This window comes from Stegodyphus dumicola, chromosome 5, assembly GCF_044657685.1.
Source record: "Stegodyphus dumicola isolate Sdum_Otavi_A_Nest chromosome 5, ASM4465768v1".
NCBI classification, from domain to species: Eukaryota; Metazoa; Arthropoda; class Arachnida; order Araneae; family Eresidae; genus Stegodyphus; species Stegodyphus dumicola.
In genome coordinates, this window is record NC_140772.1 from 86787330 (window position 1) to 86806950 (window position 19621).

Sequence of the window (19621 nt, forward strand, 5' to 3'; positions counted from 1 at the left end):
AAATGAGTAGTAGGCTGTAATTTAAATGCGTCAACATAGGAAAAAAAATCAAATATTCATGGAATAAAATTAAACCAAACTTACACTACTCCATTAAACACTTGAATAAAATTAAAAATAAAAATTTATACGTTCAGAAATTCTCTTCTGAAATATAAATAAAAGTTTTCACTGGCAAGTTTTCATTTAAAAATTTAAAACTTGATTTAGAATGTGCTACAGAATTATTTATAATTTACTGAAGTCTCTGATGTTTCCATTTTTGATAGCTTATTCAATTTTAAAGAATGATTTTATGCAATGCAAATTTTACTTGTCAGAGTCCGTCTATAGGCGTAGCAATATGAATGTTATCTTTTAAGTAGAAATTTATTTCTCATCTTACTGAAATATTTGTTTTCATTTGAAATTTTTGTAAAGTATTCAAAGGTACACATTTGTTTTCATTATGAAATACAACTTTACATTTAAATAAGGAAATAAATGAAAAATAAATATTTAGACTAAAATTGATTTATCAATGACAGGTTTCTTCATCGCCGTAATAAGCCAGATTTTGGTTCAGTTACAGATTAGCGTTCGGTAATTTATTATTATTTGAAGCTTAAAAACTATTCTAAACTCAGAATATCAAATAATGTAGTAAAAAGAATTCATTTTCATATCATAACCAAATTAGAATGCTATTGTTAAAGTACCGAAACTTTTACTAGTATTTCTTTTACTCGTTAACTACTGTTTACTAAAGAGACAAACAGACATAAATGTTTTCTTACAAAAGCATAGAATCGAATATTACTTAAATTCTATTTAAATACCTTAAGATGTGTCAGTAAACTAAAGTAGGCTCATTTTTCAACAAATAAGTCTTTTATTATTGAGGCTTAGTATCCGTTAATTAGGAAATAATTAAAAACCAAGTATTTAGAGTTTGAAAATTGGCTACAAAAGCTTTATTGTTTTCCTAACTAAAAAAGGGTGTGCGCGAGTGAAAGAAATACGAGAAGACGAAAATGAGAATATCACATAACATAATCCAACTTCTGGCTCATTAAGTGTCTAATTAATTAGTGAACTGTTTCCACATGCATGATAATTAGATGAAAATGTTACTTTTTTTAAACACGGATAACAATGATCTTTTGGTGCCTCCATAAAATTATTTAAACTTAGATATTCCTTTAAAGGTAAACGTAGACAGAAAAATCAGGCATTCATTGCATGCCTCTTGGTTTGTCTATATTATTATTTAATTTGCATTCCAGTTCAAAAGCATGGTTGAAACAACATGCTTTTATAATTAAATGCTTATACGAAAAACATTGATTTACATAATTCTATCGACAAGTTTCTAATTTTCTAATAACAGAAGTCTCTGCATATATAATTAATTATGATTTAATATTAATGAAATTTATATATATTCAGTAACTGCATACCCACAGAAAATCTTGAAAAAAACAAAGAAAACTTATTTAATTAATAAATATCTCATCTTGCATTGTCTGATACACATGCTTTTGAATTAAAAAAAACATAAAACTTAACAATCTAAATTCATTAGATGTTCTATGAAATCTCAAAGTATATCAGAATATTTTCAATATGATATTTCATCGTCCTCAAATAGAACATTTCCTTTTGTAAAAGTGCAGTCTCATAGTTTAACAAAATTCGAGAATTCTGACATTATTTTCAGATTTCATTAGTTGTACCCACATCTTACATTTATTACCTTAGCAAAACTTCTAAATTTTGTAAAGTTTACCTAGGGCGAATACTCATGCATAAGCGACGTCAGACAAATAGTGCAATCCGTTCTAACTTCCAACCGGGGATTATCTGAACCAGTTCCAACGCAAAAAATTCAGAAGAATCAATTAATTCATTCTGATTTAATCTTTGATATCATACCCCGACAATATCACAAAACGTTTTAAGTGTATTATTACCATATTCCACATCTTATTTGTGCGAATTCGGATATTTGGCTTTGGCGAACATAAAAACGAAGTTAAGATCCAGTCTTTTAAATATGGATCTCGAGAATCATTATGATTTTTATGTGCAAACATAAGTGAAGTTATTAAAAAACAGCAATCTCAAATTCGCATGAAATGTAATTTATATTTAATTGAAAATTTTTATCGTATTCTAATTTTACAAAATACGTAATCAACAACCCAAGTAAAATTCTTTTAAATTTATCTTATTGTTAAAATGCCCGAAATGTTTAAATTATTAAAAGTGTACCGCGACGAATAAAAACTTGAGAATCTCAAGCATATCATTTTAGAAAGCTCTCTACGAAGGCATCTATCCCCTTAGGCAGATAGCCATCGTGTGCTTTGCCGTAATCAAATAAACCAAACCACTAATATACCTAAACAACTGCTCATGATGCAAATCACGAAAGATGCAACTAGAGAAGGAATAAATAAGAGAAGATTTCCTTATAAATATAGCTTAAATCTTAAGAAAGCAACAAATGTATTTGACAATCTTCAGATGGTTTGGTGGCACTCATCTTTAGTTAGTTCACCATTTATTATTGCAAGTCCGCGTAGACCTAATGAAAAGATCCTAAGCCCCTTTTCGTTCAATCTGCAATTCACAGTGCAAATGCAAAGTGTAATATAACTATGTCATCAATGCATTTTACTTTATTCTCAGATGTGAAATGTATTTCAAGCTCAAACAAAGAAATCTGATGTACAGTGGGTAAACAAAGTATTGGCAATTCCCTATAATTGATCAATCTAGCTAACAAAGGAAATGCTTGACAATTTTAGCTGAACATAATGAACACAGAAGGCAATAAGGACTCAAATCTAATTAAACTTTCGGTTGGGCTAATAATATTCGATAGTAGCATTTTTTTCATTTGAAAAGTGATTAGACACAAAAGTTAAACGAATACAGAATTGACGATTGACGTTAACACATTTACACTCATGTCCATAAATTAAGGATAATTCGGAGTCACGCGGAAATGGAACTCTAAAATAAATATATCAGCTGTAAAATCACTACACACATCTTCAAGAATCACATGCAAATTTCAGGAACTAACCAGATGACACCGATGGTACGTCACAATGACGAGAGTGTAAGAGAGTGATATATAAGGAATACAGGCCAAGAAGTAAAATTGTTCGCAGGCGCTTCATTGCAATAACCGACTAGTTATGACACAAAGGACGCATTTGGATGATTTTTTATGTGGTAGAATAATCGGCCGTCTGGAATGTGGGCGTAACCAACTGGAAGTATCATACGAACTTGGAATTGCCCAGAGTGTCATCTACAGGCTTTGGCAACGATTCCAAGATGACGGTAATGTGAGTAGACGTTACAGCACAGGTCGCCCCAGAGTTACAACGCCGAATGAGGACCGGTATTTGGCAGTTACTGCCAAAAGAAACAAGCGGAGCACAGCCTCAGACCTCTCTCGTCAGCTCTCTTCAGCCACTGGTACGACAATTTCAAGGCAGACCGTTTACAGACGCTTAGGGCAGATTGGTCTATATGCTATATGTCAGATGCTTTCCACTTACTGCAACTCACTGTCGCCTGCGGTTAGCCTGGAGTAGAGAGCATGCATTGTGGACACCGCAACAGTGGGCTTGTGTGATGTTTTCCGATGAGTCCAGGTTTAGGTTGCAGTCTGACTTTCATATGGAGAGCTCCAGGTACCCGTTACCACCAAGAACACGTCATTGAACGACAACGACACCGTTATGGTGGTGCAGGAGTGCTCGTTTGGGGTGGAATTATTCTGAATTTCCAGAACTGACCTGCATGTTCAAATTGGAACGATGATAAGCCAAATTATCGGGACGTCATTCTGGAACAACATGTACGTTTGTTTCGGGGCGCCATAGGCGCACAATTTGTGCTTATGGATGACAACGCCCGCCCTCACCGTGCAAACATCGTAAGCGAATGCCTTCAATCGGAGGATATCACCCGTATGGACTGGCCAGCATTCTCACCGGACTTGAATCCAGTAGCACGTGTGGAACATGCTTGGCCGACGAGTTGCAGCCCGTCAACCTCTTCCTACATGTCTACCGGAACTTCGGGGAGCATTGCTTTTTGAGTGGTGTAATATCCCCCAAGATTAGATCGATAATTTGATACTCAGCATGCCTAGGCGTTGTACGGACTGTATTGCATCGTCTGGGAGACATACAATGTATTAACAATCATACCAACCATGTAATATTGTTTTTTTGTAAATAGTTTTTTTGTAATTTGCTCCAGGGAGAAAAAATCGCTAATTTTTTTAATAATATCAAACATATAGCATCTTTTTTTGCTCTTTACCTTTTGTTTATTAGTAAGCTTTACAAATAAGTAAAATTTGTTTTGCTTCTATCTCTTCCTTTGTCTGATTTTGCATTATCCTTAATTTATGGACATGAGTGTAATTGCTTCAAAGCGAGAGCTTGTTTTTATGATGAGCTTATTCTCCTTGTATTCAGCACAATTTCAAGAACACATTTAATGCTTCTAAATGTAATATGTTGTTCTCAAACATATACCTATTTTAAATAATAAAATTTGAGAAGTTTTGTATTATGTTTTGCTATTTGTTTTGATACATTTTTATGCGAAAGTTTGTTTAGAGTTTATATTTTTAATATTTTTTCCCTTGTACTTTTCGCTTAAGGAAGACAATTTATGCAAGATTAAAAGACAAGTAACAGAACAGAAAAAAAAATAATATGTGATGCTGTTCGTATTTTTAGTTTTATATAAAATATTTTACTAAACAAATATAAATGCATGATGTAAAACCAAGAAAAAAAATTACTTTATCAGACAAAATTATTTAAATAGGGTTCCATGAAAGCATTCCGCTGCTTCAATCAGCAAACAGAATACAAGACTTGCCCCTAATTTTGTAATTATTCTGCTTTCTTTGTGATAAAAAAAAATGTAGTTCTTTCCTGTTTCATCAAATTTAAAGAGATAGTCATATTAAATCATAATTAATTTACACAATATGAAAATCCATATCATTAACTTCCATAATAAGTGTTATTTTATGTTCAAATATTTTTTTAGATCTATGAATTAGTGCAGTTTGGAACTATCAAAACAATATTCATTATTTCTGCTGGAAGTTTAGCTAACTATAATCATTAAACAAAATTGAGATTTTTTTTCTGTTGTAAATATAACGCATGAATTTTAATCTTGTAGGTATTAAAATTAAAGCATCTGTCAGTACGTAAGTAATATTCTATTCCTTGCTTAATTCATCTTCAGCTATAAGTTTAAAATTATAATTCTGTTACTACGTAGAATATTCAAAATAAGTATTTGCTTGGAAAACATTATTAGTCAGTTATTTTTCCACCAGATGGCAGTAGACAAACATGCTAGCGCTAAGTTTTATGTAAGCAGTATTATTTTCAACCATTACCACTTTTGCAGAGGACAAATGTTTCTAAACAACGAAATGAGTTTTAATAACATGAAATTCTTATTCCATTAGGATATAAATTCATTACTTTTTTTTAAATAGTATAAGTTTTTTTATTCTTAAATTTCTTTTGATCACAAATTAATTCTTTGGATAAAAATGTGATACAATATTTTTGAGTGATTATAGAGGATATAATACTACTTTTCTCTAGTGGATTTAATTTAATTTATTTTTGACGTAAAAGCTAGAATTAGTTATCTTTTATGTTCCTTTGTTTATGATGGAATTAATCATTGATTAATTAACAGCTACGAAAAATTTGAAGGAAATTTTAAAAATTCGAAAAATATGAAAAATGTCCCACAAATTTCTCAAATAAAACTTTTTAAAAGCAGTTTGTTCTTGTGTTTTTAAGAAAAGAAGATAAATCAATACAAATGTGCATTTGCAGTCGAACTCAAGATAAACGTGAAGTGTTCAGTTATGTCGTCTTGTTTACTAGCATGATTGATTAATTAGACGTCCTTTTCCATAAATTTCATTTAATCAAGTCACTAATATGATTGATGATTTCATGAAATGAATTATGCGAAAAGAGGATACGGTATACATTCGAGCTCAGGAATAGCATATGTATTGTTGCTGCTGCCAGCTTGCATTTTCAGAATCGTTTGAAGCAAATTATAGACATTTAATATTAATACTTGCCCGAGAATCACTTCTTTAACACGTTAGAGAATTAGGACGATATCACAATGTAATCTTACATTTCTTGTGATATTTTGCGGTACTTTATGCTGCCATAGCATTGATTATCTATCTATCTTGCCTAGAAAATTGCCAATTTAGGAAGTATTGCCATTCTCTGAGCAAAAGATTTAAAATTTATCTTTCTTATTTTTTATATTTCTGATCACCTTAGGCTCATTTTTAGAACATAGTGAAATAATTAATGCTATTGAAATTTGATACTCTGAAACTAATTGCTTCGTATGTAATATTTTGTTATGTAGAAGTGAGGGGGGCTACCTAATATTTACCCTAAGTAAGTAGGTATTAGCCTCATACACTAACTGGAAAACTAACAACATTCTGGCATCATTCCTCGATTCGTGATGGAAATTGTAACTCCAGCCAGCACTACAAGTACTGCCACTACTGGCGGTATCAACGGCACTCCTAACCTTTCAACGTTAAATTAGCTCGAGTAAAAGGGATTAAATTACATTATATACATTGCGATGTACATAGTTGTGCAGGTGCATATTTTTAAGATGTTATCTATTGTAGTGGGTACAGGCAACATGTTTCAGGACATTGTATATTGCAGTAGAAACAGGCGTGATATTCCAACGCAACAAATCATTTTTGTGAACATGATCTGTTTACGTCAGTGTTTACTATCATAATTAAGTAAAAAATAAAAATTATTTACAAAGCTTATTGAACATCAATAGAATATTTTAAAACTTGTTTGATATTTTGAAAATTAAGGCATAAATATTTTACCGAGAATCATATTCCAAATGGCATTTTAAATCTCTTACGCGTGTGATCTTACGGAACTACTCTGATATGCGCCCTCAAGTCGCCAAATTTCGCGCCAAATATTTTTGGCGAGAAACTTCACGCTGCCATATTACTATCTAAATTTTTTGTCTACATTTCGAACTTTTAGCCTAAAATGTCTCCAAAAACGCGGTTTTCGCACATACAAAAACTACATTTCCAACATACAATTTAGCTAAAAATCCGAAACAAAAACAAAAAATTTAGATAGCAAAAACGTAAAGTTTCTAACCAAAAATATTTGACAAGAATCCATGTACACAGCGACATGTTTTAACTTAAAAAAACATCTACGAATGGCACAACGTAAGCAACGAACGAATCTACAAACTACGCACACCTCGCTTTAATAAATTAACATAACAACAATAAATTTCAAAGAATACCATGTACACAGCATCCTGTTTAAACTTTAAAAAAATTCTACGAATTGCACAATTTAGGCAAGGAAGGAATCTACGATCTACGCACTCCTCGCTTTAATAAAATAACATAACAACAATAAATTTTAAATAATACCATGTACACAGCGTTCTGTTTCAACTTTAAAAAACATCTACGAATTGCACAGTCTAGACACTAAACAACAAAATAAACTAAAATAAATTTCACACAATTTAAAAAAACAACAATAACGACAGAAATTCATACTAAAGAACCAATGAACATAACATTCTACAAAATAAGAACAAGGATAAAATAAAATGCACTTACCATGAATTAATGCCTTTTCGAATAGCAGAAATATAAATATCATACCGCCTTTAACATGCCGCCACGTAATCACTATCGTATTTACATGACAGCCAGACACACTATCCAGAAAATTTATACTATGGTTCACAAATAAATAAAATTACAAATCCCTACTTCTATCATGCATGCCATTAAAAATAATCTCCCAGACCCTCTTTCCACACTTCCAAATACTCACTACCCCTCAACAGGATAGCCACAATGATATTTCCTTTTGCCGAACTTCAATTGAACAACTACCATTTTATCTTTCCCTCCCATCTTCTCAGACACAGAGGCGAATCAACGAGCTCCAGCGAAAGATTTTTCAACGTCAACAGGGTTGTCATAGAACACGCAATCGTGCCAAAAACCAGCGCAGAACACATATCGCCACATTTGGTGAAATTAGGGCGTATATTAGAGTTGTACCGATCTTACATCTGATATCGGCATGCAACACGATTACTAGCAAAGGTAAATAAAAGTATGCACATAACTACGTGGAAATTCATAACTTCAAATTATATTTATTAATACCTAAGAAAAAAAACTCGGATGTGTACCTTAAATGGCTCTCGTGCAGAGCCGGATTTACATATAAGCTACACAAGCTTGGCCCCCCAAATTAAAATATAGCATAAATAACATTATAATATATTATAACAGACTTATAAATGGCCTCATATCTCAAATAGCTTATGGCTTTATCAAGTTTAACTCTGGCTCTGCCCCCTCGTATATATATTACTTTGCCACCACGAGTGTAAAAAAAGACATTTCTAATGGCATATTTTAATTTATATTCTCTACGGAATAACACTTTTTTATAACAATCTTTCTTGGGGTAGAGATAGTTGCAAATGGAAAAGAGTACAAGGGAAAAATGCAGTTAAAAAGTTACAATATGTGTTCTTTGAAAGAATCTGATATTTTTTACGCGATTATTAAATTCCATTGCTGCCAGTTTTGATTGGTATTTTGAGCGGTGTCCAAGGTCTTCAATTTTGAATATTTTTTTCGAAATATATGTAAAAATGAGCATAGTCCAAGCTGTTGCATGCTCTTCAACTAAATATAATTTTCTCCTAATTAACAAATCTTTTGGTCTTTTCATTAATAATGATAGCGGTATTTTTGCTATCTAGAACTATTTTTACTGCCCCTCCGCGGTTCTGCAGAGCATAACGCTATTGAGGTTCAGCAGAAGCAAATTTTATTAAACAGTACGACCCCTAAAATACCATGTATTGAAAAATATTACGTAGGATATTTAACGATTGTCTTTGAATCTTATATCTACTTTAAACTCGTCGGTAAGACTAAAGATAATTCACATAACCTATTGAGCTCATTGCTGTGTGCTAATTAAAATTTTTTCTCATAACTGAAAAATTTTAAACTACTGCTTGTGAACTGTGTTCAACATATATCAAGAACGATTCCGTAAAACACAAGATTCCAATTTATTGGACTATATTTACAATTATTATTATATCTTTGTAAACATTCCTGACCAACAAGAGCATTGTGAGCAGATGTATTATCGTGTAGCAAAATTTAGGAGTTATTTCGAAATATTTAGTCCGTTTTTTAAGAACTACTTCACGTAAACACCGCAAAATAAGGAAATAAGAGTCTTGGTTAATGGCTTTACAGCTGACATAAATTTATGATGTACGTCCGAAAAATAGCAGAAAACATTCGACGTTACTTTGATTTTTGGCCGACTTGACGTGATCTTTTGTATCCTGTTTCGACGTTGAGCGCCATTTACTTGACAGCTGACCCGTTTCTGTATCAAAATCAAAAGTTCATGCTTCAGAAACAGTAATAATGGGTTTTGGAAAAGGGCTGGCGTTGAGAAAGCATTTCCTGGGTCTGGTGAAAACGTTTCTGCTTCTGGACAAAAATTCAACCCTTTCGGAACAACTCGACAATCGACAAGCCCAACACGTTGTTTCAAAATTGCTTGGCAAGAACAAAGTCTTATAGAAACTAATTCAATAATATCTTTAATTATTAAACGACGATTGTTAAGTATCAGATCTTGATATGATTGAGTGTTTGCTCATTAGCTGATGGCCTTCCAAAGCATGATTCCATTCAACGCACTCTCTGCTTTCCTCAGACATCTTTAAACAACTTTAAACACACTATGTTGAAGCGTAGTCCACAGAGTCTATGTGGAAACTGCAAAGATTCCTGCAGCAGAAGTGTTATTGCGAAAATGAACTTTAATGCATACTCTTTGCTCAATTATACTATTTTGGAAAATCGCTAATGTAAATTTTTACATTCATGAAGAAAAGAATTTACTTGGAAGCAGTAAAAGGAAATGAAATATTGATTTTTGCTAGAATCTGTTGAAAGTAAAAACGCTTCTGAAAAAATTTGTACAAGTGATTTTTTGCACTTAACCGACATTTTAATCTCTTATCCGGTACGTTCAGCATATCAGAAGTAATCCGAGCTAATTAAAAAGTAATCAGACAACTTACACAGTTCTGACAATTCGGTTTTAATGGGGGTCATTTTTTATGTTCTTTTTCAAAATTTCCTTCTTTGAATGCCATATAATATTTAGCCCAATACTGTACCTATGTTTTCAAATATACATAATTAAATTTTGTAAAAAAAAAAAAAGAAAGAAAGAAAACAAGAACAAATATTTCATATTTGCTCTTTCGAATGTTGTTTCGATTTCAATCGTATCACTGTTTTCACAGTTTCCGTTTTTGCTAAAGAGCGTTTTAATGAAATGAAAATTCATGAATTATAAGAAAATATTTTTGAATGTCATATACAGTTTTAAGAGCTGTGACACATTTCAGAGAAATGAATCCAAAGTTACTAGTTAAAAGGATGTATAAACTTAATTAGCATCTCAAAACTATCAATAACGCTTTTTCGGTACAGTTGAAGCCATTTACGTAATTAATAACTTTCATTATCACTAGTTTCAAAAGATGTAGTAGAATTTATTGAGAATGTCTGATGCTGCAGACGTCTGGCGCACTTTCGTATCCAGTGCTGTTACTGAATCGGCGGTATATCAAATTCATGCTGAGTGCTTTTAATTTACTTAGCTTCAAAGTTGATTAATAAGAATAATTTATGATACTTTAAATTATTTGTTATTTTTTTTTAGCTGAAAGTAGTAATTTTTTATCACACTTATAAAACAAAAGAATCAGGGAAAAATGGTCAAGTTCCTAATGAAATATCGTGTAAGAAACAGTTTCACAATCAGTTAATTTATTGTTAAATATTTTATGTTTTAAACTATTTCCTTTGAACTGCTTATGAATTACTACATATGAACATGTGACTTTCCATATAACATCAGTTACTTTAAGAAAGATCTTATGCCAACATATGTTATTTATCTCATGTTTAAAATGCGATAATAAATACCTAAATATACTAAACAATAAAAACAATTCTGAACAAAAATTAATAAGATACATGCTTACTTTTTACAAAAAAGAAATTGATAATATTATTGCGCATGCTATTTAGATCCACCAGGAAGTGAGCAATAAAGTAACTGAAAACTAGTAATTCGACTTGGGTTCGGTTCTAAGCGAACGGTTTGGCTGCATGGTCATTTTCGTACTTTTCCCATGCGCGAAATGGATACGGTGTGGTGTGGTGTATTTAATTATGGCAAAGCACACTAGGGCTATCTGCCTAAAGAGAGGGATGCCTTCGTGGAGGACTTTCTAAGGGAAACTGGCTCGTATACACGTTACACATGAGGAAAACCACGAAAACACCCATGCAGCCAGCCCGTTCGCGGGATTCGAACCTCGGACCGAACTACCAGTGTTCAGCGACTTTACCGCTCGCGAAATGGATACGAGCTGGGTTCTCTCAGAAAGTCCTCTATGAAGTCTTCCCTTACCTTAGACATATTACTCTTGCATACTTTGCTGTAACTGTATCAAATAAGTCAAACCAAAAGCACATGCTATAAAAGCAGCTTAAAAGATTTGCAGAAAAAAATTTCTGTGGCTATTTAAGCACAATATTAGCTTCTGCAGTCGTGTAAGAAAAGACTGTACTCTGTTATATTTTTACCTAAGGCTAGCCAATCATATTCAGTCGGATTTAATTTCCGACGAGTGGGCAGTACACGCTTTTCCTTAGTTGCTGTCACTTTCGAAATACTCAGTCAGAAATGAGTAATTTGGAATGAGATCTTGTACTATCATCTATCAAAAGGGATTCATTAATGAAAAATATGAATATTTGATCTCTTCTCTGTTAGTTTACTGAGAATTTCAAAATGAGTTGTGAAATGGATGCAGTTCTGTGCGTATATTTGACATCATTCTTTCTCAAATCATAACGTTTCTTTTAAATGTATGCGTTTGTAGAATGTTACTGGAAATTTGATTTGCCTTTTCATATTTATTTAGAACTATTGTTAGATGCATTTAAAATCTTTCTAAAAGCAAACATGCACTCTTTGGGAGAGATGGGAAAGGAACACAAAGTATGGGTCATCTCACTGGCAACCATGAAAATTACTAGGCACAAACGAATCCCATTATATGCCGACGCAGCCAATCTCCGAGCAATCAATTTCGCTGTCAACAGCCTATTTCTATTTACATTTAAAGTAACAAAACTGTCTTCGGAGGTGTTAGTACGGTGGCGGGTCCGTCTTAAACTAGGAAATACTTTCCCTGCTTCTCCAAAATGTTTAGGAAATTTGTGGAACATATCGTTCATGCTTTCATTTGTGGAACATATCTTTCCAATCACGCTTCGCCGATCATTTTGTTGCTTTTGGAAATTATTTAAATGCTTTCTTTTTGACGTATTCTGGTATTACACCGTGTTCATAAGAGTCTCTATGTAGTTTTTAGTTTTGCAAGTGTTCATCATAGGTATATACTTCCAATAATAATAATTGGATGCAATATTCATTCTTCGGCATTTTTAAATTTAAGAAATAATCATTTCTGAGAAAAATATGACATCTGACATTTTATATGACACTCGATTTCAAAAGTTAGATATAGTAAAAGTTTATATTCGTTACAAAAGCTTAAACATAGAAAGTTTAAGAAAGTTCATCGAGATATTTAATTCAAATTTTAGAATGTTTGACACACTTTTCTGCTTGCTTCGAAAAATAATTAAAAGGTAGATTGTTTTTGAACCTTTAACACCATTCAGAGGCATGATTTTGTGATTTACTAGTCTGTAGCCATATTCAGTTTATAATTTTGTTACATGCACTATGCAGAAATATTTTCTGAAAGTAGTTTATAAATATTCGAATGTTAAAAATACGTTATTAACACTTTCGTGCAGTTTGATTAATTTAGAATCATAATGGAATAATTATAAATATTTCATTGAACTAAAAATATTTTATATATTTTTAATTTATGCAAATAGTGATAGAAATTAGATATGTGATTTCCGTTATTTCATGTTAGTTCTGTAAGATTCTGTGAATTAAATAACTTTTTCAAAACAAAAATTATAGTTCTCAGTACTTGTCATGATAGCCTGCATACCAGTGATCCTCATTTTATCTTTTAACGATAGAAACACTTTTCTAAATTGATACTTTAGTTACGTAGAAAGGAAAACCTCGGAAAACTTTTAAATTTTCTTTTTAATTTTTCAAAATGAGAAAGAACTTTTAATAAATATAACTATAAAGTCCAGGGGCGTAAAACAAGTTTTAATTCGTAATTTAAAAAATATTGGTTTTGAAAATGGCACAACATGAATAATTTCTGTAGCTAATGCAATTTTTTGTATTCCAAGTATATTTCTGCCGCCAACTATTCTGCATGAAATCGTTTAAGGATACAGTGTTTAGTAATAAAAATGTATAATAAAAAATCTAGTTTCATATTTAACTATCAAAGCGATGGTAAGGTCTCGCTGAGTTCGTTGTCTACCAGTCTGGTCTTGCACTCACTCCTCCTAACGCATTTTTCTCATTGTGTTTCCTTTTGGTCTTTCAGGCTTATTAGTAACATCGTTTTTTCGCAATCACGCGATATACAATTCAACCGCAAAATCACAAAAATTTTAAAAGCAGCATATGTTTAGAATTCCCGATACAATGTTAAGTGTTGACGTACATTTTTTTATTTTTTTTAGTGTTTCCTCAGCTTATCCTATCAATGTTCAGTTTTCTTAGTATGATGGTTCGCAAAACATTTTATTGTCTTTTTATTATTAATGTTTTGTATATTAACTTTATTAAATTCACATTTACGCTACATAAATTATAATTCAGCATCAAAATCACAAAATATTCAAAACTATCATTTCTTTAGAATTTCCGAAAGACAATCTCGCGGGTTGGAGATAAAAAAAAAATCGGTTATCTGCATACGTCAAAGCCAGGAAAGTTATCCGCCTAAGTGGAGGACTTTCTGAAAGAAATCGGTTCGTATTTTACGTTGCACATCGAAAAAACCACAAACATCAACCATGCAATCATGCCCTTCGCTTAGGTTTGAACCCAAGCCAGGTCGAAATACAAGTATTCTGCGGTCTCATCCACTGAGCGATTGGTGGAATCCAAAGATTCCGTAGAGTGTTGCCATTGATTTCTGTTAAATCTTTGAGTTTGTTTATTAAAAAGTCATTGAAGTTTTATAAAATGTGAAATAAATAATAAAAAATATGTAACATCATTCTATGAAAAAATACTGAATATTTTCAGCTAGATAGATCATAAATTAAATGTGCTTTTATTATTTAAAAAGTCCGATTGAGAAGTAAGAAGCGAAAGTTTTAAGAACTGCATATGTTGCTTTCAGATAGTTTAAATTGTTAATCTACAACAGACAATTTCAGTTTGAAAGATAAATCCTTACATTTTGCAGGACGGTAACAGATTCCGGTGAAAAGTGAAATGACGCATTTATAGATTTATAGTGATTCGACACAAATCCCATTTCTAGACTAATAGCCATTTTGGGTTAACAATATTGATAAGTAATTATCGCCTCGCCCCAAGCTTCCTCGCATGATGTAAAGAGATCCAGCTAGTAGCATGATTGACCACTTATACCACGAGGGCATACGCGAGGAAATAAAATAATTCCTTTCTTGTTTTATCAAGCGTTTAAGTCTTGTGTATGTCCATATACATGCACAAATATTTTACTCCAAGATCGTAAAAAGCATTTTAGTTGAAATGTTTTCATAAAATGTATTTCATATTATTTAGCGAAAGATAAGACTCGAATCATTTCACTAAATAATCCTTAATTTGTCCTTCAAGTATACCTTGAAGTTTTCTCTATTGTTATTTTAAAACTTTTAAATGTCCTTCTGAAATCTTTATTTCAAACATCTACTTAAATAGAATTTGCGGAAGTTCATGACAAAAAAAAAATATGAATACAGAAAGCTTGACTCCCATATAAAAAAGGTTGATGGAGATATTTAATTCCAAATCTGGGATTTTTTATATAGTTTCGTTTGATATCAACTTAAACACGAATCAACTTCTTTAATTTGCGTGTGTGGATTTATTTATTTATTTGGACTAATAGTTAATTTTGAGTTAAAGCAACTTTCTTGTCGCTCTCCTTTTCAACCACACTTTTCATGCCAGAATATAAATTAGTGCGAGTTTTATTCAGATTGTGGAAGAAAGAAGTGCTATTTAAGCTGTGATTTCGCAAGTTGATTTTAGAGCGTGTTATGCCTACTTGAGGCTACGTTGTTACCGTTACTAAAAGCGGTTTCATTCTGTGGCGTTGAGTGCTTCTAGCCATTCGGCTTGTCTCGCCAGCTTCTAGGAGCGAGTGCCTTTTTACGCCAATTTACTTTATCTTGTTAGCCGTTAAGTTAGTTCAAATTACATTTTATTTTAAGTTCAACATTATAAAGTCAAGCCAGAATTGTAGGCTTATGAAACCCAACTGGAGTCGACTTTTAATACTTTGTAATCGAATAAAAGAGCTATTTACACCCTTTTTCTGACTTTCTATGCCTACTATTTAAAGCACGAGGATACGTCTTTCTAAAGCCTGAGAGTTTATGTTGCCAAAACATACCAAATCCTATACACGCACAAAATTCTGTATTATAAACGAAGGTAAATCTTCTGAAATATTTATTTCAAATCTATACTTAAATGGAATATGGGAAAGTTTATATTTATTATGAAAACTAAACTCGGAAAGTTTGACTCCCTCTTGGGAAAGGTTGACTCAGGTATTTAGTTCAAAATCTAGCATTTTTGACATCGTTTCGTTCGACATCGTACTAAACACGAATCGACCTGTTTATTTCACGTACAGAACTCTGTATTATAAACAAAAGCTAATCTTCTGAAATCTTTATTTCAAACATAAACGTAAATGGAATGTGCGAAACTTCATATTTATTACCAGAAACTAAACACAGAAAGCTGGACTCTCACATGAAAACAATTGATCGAGATATTTAATAGATATTAATAATATTTAGATATTTAATTTAAAATTTGGGAATTTCGACATAGTTTCGTTTGTCATCATCTTAAACACGAAGCGACTTCTTTGTTTTACCTACAAAACTCTAAAAAAGCTTATTAATTTTCATTTAAAAAAATCATTTTTAAAGAAGGCAGCTGAACGACTGAATTGCTATAGACGAGGAACAGAGAAAGCAGCAGCAGCCAGAATTCACTTCTTGATGAGAGAGGAATGAGGTTTGCATGGTTTATTCTCCCCCCCCTAAATTTGGGAAAGATTTCTCTTAGACAACACTCCACAATGACATCCTTAATCTTATTAAAATCTCCTTAAATGCTTTTCTTTAAGTGATGAAATACCAACCATCTTCCTTCCCTCTGTTGGCCTCTTGGAGAATTTACGGAATTCGCAGAAAACAATGGCATTTTGGGCAAAGCTGATGGTTATTTAACAGCGTAAGGTTCTGAATATTGAAACATATAATGTGGACGCCGGAACAGAATTAGTCACTGAACATGAGTCTAGTGGCGAGTGCTGTATGGGAATCTGTCTGACGGATGATTCTGTTCGTAGTTACCTTATTATTATTCTGATTAAGCGTTTAGTGTATGCACTAAATCATTCGCTGTTATTCCAAACTCTAGGTTGAGTCAGGTACAAATACCCACTTACTATAAATTGCAATGATTAATTTTGATATGAGCCACTGGAAGTCGGAAACTTTACATTATTTCTTCTGTAGTTTTATAACTTTAAATTGAAATTACGAGAGGCTTTGTTATTATTGATGCTAGTATTATTATCTTTTTATTTAGGGTTCATTTATATTCTAATTCAGTATGAATTCTCGCGAAGATTATTATTGGTAGAAATGAATTAAGAGTTTTCAGAAGATAAAAGACAAACATAAATCTGTAAAATTCTGTTAATGTAAATACATGAGAAAAATTGATGAATATAAAATAAAAATACAGAATTTTATAAAAATTTCAAATTTTTTAGAATATATGTTTACATTCTATGCTCTAAATCGAAGTTTCAAATTCTCCTCTAATGTAGGCGAATTTTGATATTGAAGAGTTTCGTATAAAGTCTGCAATAATATTTTAAATTTTAAAATTAGGGCATCAGTTCCTTTATAATGTAATAAAATTGTTATACAGAGTTCAAACAGTTGTTTTTACATCATGATATATGAGTATGATGTATGACAAAGGAAACATCACTTATTAAGGATATTTGTGGTAAGAGTGTTTATAAAATTTACCAACAAATTTTACATCAAATTTATGAAATGCAGTAGGGTTTTATCGATTCAGCATGTTATATATCATAACAGTTACATAAGTCATAAATTATATAACTTACATTTATATACATAAATACATAAAAATATACATAAATTATATAAATTTTTAATAAAAATGAAATAAATACAAATTATTAAAATGTATGCATATTGTTAGCTCAAAAAAGACGTTACTTCCGAATGTGATATCATTCTCGAAACGCCATTTTATACTGAATCACTATAAATGGTGTATCACTTTTTAAATTGTTGCCACCAAATATTATCGCCCTGTGTTACATTCAAAGCAATTAAATAATGAAGAATCTGCATAAATGTATGCGCATTTCTTGCATTGTTAAAAAATAACGGTACCTAGAGCGATCAAATTCTGAATAACGTAGTCCTTCTTCCAAACATGGGTACCTGGAAGCACGAATTTTGAATTTCGAATTTGTTTCATGATATGTATCATATTTTCTAAAAACTATTTCTAAAACTTAAACGAATTTTTTATTAACGAACTCAACGACTTCAAGCCAACGCTGTACGGAGGGAAAAAATTATCTGCAGCACGTAAGACTGTCTATCGGAAATTCAAAAGATATGGTGTTTTTAAATATTTTATGATTTTGCCGTTGAATCTAATTTTATATGGCGTAAGTGCCAAGTACGTGATATTTAATAAATAAATTAAACATGCAAAATGTTAATAGTAAGGGGGGAAAATCTGAAATCTTTTAGATTTTATATTACGTTCAAAGGGGCGTTTTCTTAACGTTTTGTGTGTTACCTTTATTTACTAAAAATAATGGTCTTCGCTATTAAACCATAAAATTCAATTCAACAATAATATTGGAGAATAATTTAAAAAGAGCATATCTTTAGATTTTCCGATACATACGGTTCCGCGCGCTGGAGATAAAAATGTTTTTTTTTCCCCATACAGTGTTGCCATTGCTCTCTTTGAAATCGTTATGTTTCTTAACCAAAAACTCAAAAATGCTATACAAAATATGAAATCGATAATAAAACAAATTCCAAATTTAGGCGAGATGCCCATATTCGGGTGGAGACGTGCGTTATTTAGAATTTGATGGATCTTTAGATTCTAATAGATTCTCTGATAGAATCTCCAGATTCTACCAGAAAAAGAGTAATATTTTTGTACTTCTGAGTTACACATGCTAGTGGATTCTACTAGCAAAGATTAATTGTAGTTTTGCTATTTTTTCTGTTGCATTAGTAAATAAACTCGAGCGGATTTAATAATGTCTACAACTCTTAGTTCTACCGTGCTTTATTCTATCCGTTTCGGCAATGCGTAATTACTCGAAAATAATTGTTTCACTCTATCATTTGTTTATGCAATTCATCCGTGTCTTTTTGCCAAAAAATCAGTTGACGTTAACTCAAATAGTTAATAGATTTCAGCTGCCTCTTTAAAACTCTTTTTATCTTCCAGATTATGAATTTGTATGGGTTTAACAATGCTACTCACACAGTGAGTCCTTTACGGAAATGTAATTCAACTATATTTATAATAGAGGTTGCTCAGTTATATATCATAATAATGCAAAAAATGAAGAGATTTCATTTTATTACTTGGTAAATGCTAAAAACTCAAAATTAAGCACCTAAAAGAAAAGTCAGGTGATGGAAGGAGATAGAAGGAAAGAGGACGGACATGGGAAAAAGCTAATAAAAATCTTGTTCTGTTGAAGCAAACAGAACAAGATTGAATACATATTAACAGGAGAAGATTATGTTTTTTGCACCATTGGAACAGCGTGACTTTTACGGGCAATTCTAATAAACGGAAATTATTGATTATTAATAGGAAAGTAGCAAATTTTTAAAATAAAATAAAATATTCAGCTCTCACAGAAAAAAAATAATTTACGACTATTATTATTTTTATTACATTATTTTTTGAGAATACAAAATAGTTAGTTTTATAAAAACATAAATATGTAATCTCATACATCAAGAATTACTGTTCTTTGTTAGTTTAAAGTTTTTACATATTTATAAGAACACTACATAAAAACAGCTTATTCTGGTCTAATATCAAGGTTAAATATGTAAGGAAAATATATTCTAGCATATAGAAATTTGATTTTATTATAGAAAATTTAT